Below are 4,790 nucleotides of genomic sequence, written 5' to 3' on the forward strand. Positions count from 1 at the left end.
GCTGCCCCCCGACCATGCGAGTGGCCTCCTCTGGACCCTCTCAATACTGTCCACATCCCTCCTGCATTGCGGCGCCCAGAACTGGACGCAGTACTCCAGCTGCGGCCTGACCAGTGCCGCACAGAGGGGGAGGATCACCTCTTTGGACCTGTTAGTGCCAGTGCAGAGTAAATTTAAGCCAATGAGCATTAAGCAGCACAAAAAAGCGTTCATTTGCGCTAATGTGCAGTAGCACCTATTACAGCCCATTAAATACTTGTTATTACAGGTACTAAACTTAATGAGCCATAACTCTGACTCATTAATCAATGTGTAAACGCACCCACTGGCTCAGATTAATAGTCCACATAGCTCAAATACTGCCTCCAACAGTGACAAGTAGTAGATGCCTTGGAAGGAGACTATGAACAGGGCACGTCATGATCAAGCCACCCTCTCTCATACCTTCCCTGGTATCAAAGATCCTCAGTTTAGGGATGTCAGAAGATCCATCCCTGGCCGTTCCACGTAGCAACCCCCAAGGGACCTGTCCTCCACAAATCTGTCTAACCCTTTCTGGAGCTCATTGAGGCACCTGCGTTTACAACCTCCCACAGCAGCGAGTTCCACACACTGACTACAAGCTATATGAAAAACCTTCCTCTTGTTTACTTCAGTGCTTCAGTCTGTCCTTGCTTGCAGGGTGGGTTAGCCGTCTCTTCAAAGAGCTATCTTGTCAGCAAAATCTAGGTCTTCTAAAGTACTGCCATTGAGCCACGTGATACTTATGTTGAACTCATTCAAACATTTTCTCCCAGGTAAGTGCCAAAACAGAAGAGCCAAGAAAACATGCCCCTGGTTTGACAACTCTCTCCAGCCTGACAGTCATTCAGATCTGCATAACTTTTGCTGGGCACCTTAAGATTAAACTTTACCAATATTAATATTTGTGTTGGCATATCATACTATTCAATGTATTCTTGAGTAAATCAAAATGAAAGCTGTCAAATACCTTCTTCAAATTTGTGCGGTTTATGACGGGGGGTTTTTTATTCAGGCTGAAAAATCAGGCCAAGACAGACAGAAGGTACCACCGGAAGGACTGCTCACAGAATAGGAAGGGGAGAGATTAACGCTGTCGAACAAGCATAGTTACAAGCATGAAGACAACTGGTTGCAAGGCGAGTTCCTCCATGACAGAACAGGATGAAAGTGAGAAAAACTTTGAGACCTGATCAGTAGGCTGCCTTCAGCTTCTGTTCAGGATATCTTTTCAAATCCAGTCTCAGGAGCTATCACAGATCTAGATTTCAAGACGTACATATTCAAGTCACTAAGGCAATTCTGTCTTCTCAGCTGAGGCCCTAGCAACAGTGACTAATATCTCCATCGTCTCTAGGTTAGATGGAATCATTCAGGAACCAGTAAGATTTTTAGATAATCAATTTTATCAGCAAAAAGTGCACGTGGTACTGCAGGAACAGTACTGAATATGAACTTTTACACCTATTGCACGTATAGTCAAATGCAAAGCAGTGGTCAAAATTGGATTGCAAAGTACTATTCCAGCTATGTCAAACTTTTCCATTTTTGCTTTGTAAAACTATAGATTTTGATAAAACTTCATTTTGAAAAGAAAATAGCCATCTTGTTCTGTCATTTTCAGAACAAAACCTTTTGGGTTGTTCATTTGAAATGATTTCATGTTTGAAATTTACTCTATTACAAAAATATAAAAGGGTAAAAAATTCAACAAGATGTCTACCATCTCCTGAAGCAAAACATTTCAGTTGAGCAATACAGTCTTCCCCAAATTTTCACATCACATCAAATTTCAAGCTTTTGGCTTTATTTATTTATGTATTTATTTATTTATTGAGATCTTCAATTCTTTTTTTGCCAGGCAGAAAATCCATTTTTTTTAATCAAAACCTATCTAGCTGTATTCCTTATCCCCTTTATTCCCTCCTGCTATTTTCTCATTTCTATTAAAAAATCAATTACGTAACAAAGGAGATGGAAACCCTTGAATGTGGAAGGCCACTATCATTATTGTCAGTGCAAGGCCAGAAAAGTTTACAATCACAGATATTTTTGCTACCTCTCCAAACAGAACTGCTGGAACAGCCATAAAGGCCCCAGTCCTGGCTGTAGCCCAATAAATCCTCATCTGCACCCCCCATCCAGGCAAGCATATAACTGACTTAAAGCATGCAAGTAGTCCTATTGATTTCATATGTCATTCAAGTTAAGCAGGTCCTTAAGTGCTTTCCTCAAGCAGCACCTAAAGCGGTAGCTGATTCATGGTAATAAAAATCAGCTAGTTTCAACTAAGAATTTATGCAACTCCCACCTGCAGTTCCTGAGCAACTCACAGTCTTTCATGTATTTATCCTAGCAACATCCTTGTGAGAAAGAAGTACCAGGGTCCCTATATTAAAAGGGAAGTAAGGGACAGAGAAACGGACTTCCCCTGTGACAGAAGAGAGACTTGAACTCGGACATCCCAGTCCCAGGCCAGTAACACGGGAGCATCCTCTTCTCCAAGAAAGGAGGAGAAAATCTGGATACTCGGACTGACATTTGTTAAGACAAAAGTGCATCCATTAATATGAATTCTGGAAAGCACATCAATGATTTCAAAATGCAAAATCTGCTACAGAAAGTGCACCTACTCAATGGACAGTCGAATACAGCTGGGAGTTATGTATTCAACTTCCCCAACTTTTTCCTTTGACAACCACCCAGATGATACAACAATGGGAATATTAGAAGTGGGATTTGGGGGAAATCTGAAGTTTTACAGAGGTGAAGCACCCAAAGAGCAACATGTCTGGCTTGCAGCTGTGTTTTAGTAAATGGAGAGAGCTTTGGATCTCTAATGAGACCTCTCAACCCAGATTATTCTAAGCGTCAAAACTCATCTACTCTTCTTATGACAAAGATTATAAAGTTTATGTTAAGCATACTGAGATCTGTCAACACACAGATTTGGAATGAACTAATGATATCATTATTGTGAAACATGTAATCTTTGTGCCCAAAGAATGAAGGCCTCTGCGACAAGGCCTACAGCACAATTTCCCCATTTTCTGAAGACAGCATCTTACCTAGGAGCCCAGGCACCTTTATATAATGATTCTAAAAACCAGGTCATGCCAAATGAACCAAAAAACAGTTGGGTAAGTATTGTGCAACCACTCTCCACACATTTCTTGAGTATAATTTGCATTAGTTTCCTGAAACTGGAAGCTAATACAAAAGCTTCTGAGCACAATTATTTTGTGAGACTATTTACTCTGAACTGGAGCCTCAAGGATTTGCCCTTTCAGCACAACTCTAGTGCTGAGAAGTAACAAGACAGAAAAACAACTCTTAGCTCCCACTGCAATTAAAACATTTGGTGAGTTTAATAGTTTTTAAAACAAATACAAGGTGCATGTTTTAGATGACAGAGGACTTTATCTGGGTGCATACGTAATGCTCTTCTTCAGTGAGTATAAACAGCTGAGTTCTGTAAAACCAAGAGCCGTGCAACCAAATACAGATGCATGACTAAACTACTGCATACTTCCCAGCAAGTATGACTACACCTATTTGACAGCAAGCTCCATATTCATATGGCACAATCAGTGTCTACTGTACAACATTTAAAATGTTCTAAACAAATGAAGCTCCAGGCCCAAAGACATGCAGTCTGAAGTCATGAGTTGATACAGTCCAGTGCAAAACAGTCCTTCTGCCTGAAACAGTTCACAACACATTTTTCATGGAAGGTGAAAGAAACACCATCAATGTGGTATTAGCACAAAACCCCAATTTAGTCAGAACTGCTTTTTATAAAATATAAAGGCACTAAAAATGCTCTCTGGAATTTTTTCATTCCAGAAGCACCAGCTGTGTTTAAAGAAATAAGCCTTGGCCGCCTAGATGCTGTTGCAGTGATTCCCTCAGAGTAGAAAAGACTAAAAGCAAGTTAAACTGACCTCACTGATGTCTCATTCTTTCTTTGGGGGTCTTAAAGCTGACAATTTCCCTTAATTGGACAGTTATTCCAAGAATGAGGTCAATGTGAACCAAAGTACAAAAATCAGGAGTGGACAGAGGTAGCCGTCAGGAATGAAGGCAGGACAGAATCGAAGGGTCCAGTATCAGGAGATCAACATACAGGTGCAGATTAGTTGAAAGGTGAGGAGGGGGAAAAAGTGAGCGTGAAACAAGTGTTGCAAACCCAGTCTGGAGATTCAAGATGAGAAAGATGAGAAGAAGATGATGATCTCCCAAGGTCCCTTCCAGCCCTGATGTCTATGAAATCTATGGAAGAGTGGGAAAGCAACGGTGGCCTGGCAACACTGATAGGGGTCCCCTGGAGAGACTGAGGACAAGGAAACAAAAGAGAGAGAGAAAGCAGCAGCTGAGGCAGGAAGACACCAGATCACAAATCAGAGTTGTGGCAGCAGAGATAGGCAGTGAGGGAAAGCAGCGGAGGATGATAGCAGGACAACAAACACCAGGGGTGAGAGAAAAATGGTGATGTGATGAATTTTCAGGGCAAGGCCTATTAATCGTTTGCTTCAGTAAGGGAGTGATTTGCTGGGAGAAGGTGATGTGGAACTGTCTTTTTAATTTGAGAAAGGGCTATGTTTGCTGTTGCTGAAGAGTGCTTTTTGCTGACATTGTGTCAAATTTGTGAGATTAAATTATGTGATTTAATTTATGCACCTGTGCCTGAAGGCTTCTGATAAGCTATTTTCTGAATTGGAAAACTTATGTTGTTACTGATAAGGAAATTAAAGCAGATCTTTATACCA

This window comes from Crocodylus porosus, unplaced genomic scaffold, assembly GCF_001723895.1.
Source record: "Crocodylus porosus isolate Cpor-Errol unplaced genomic scaffold, CroPor_comp1, whole genome shotgun sequence".
Lineage (NCBI taxonomy): Eukaryota > Metazoa > Chordata > Crocodylia > Crocodylidae > Crocodylus > Crocodylus porosus.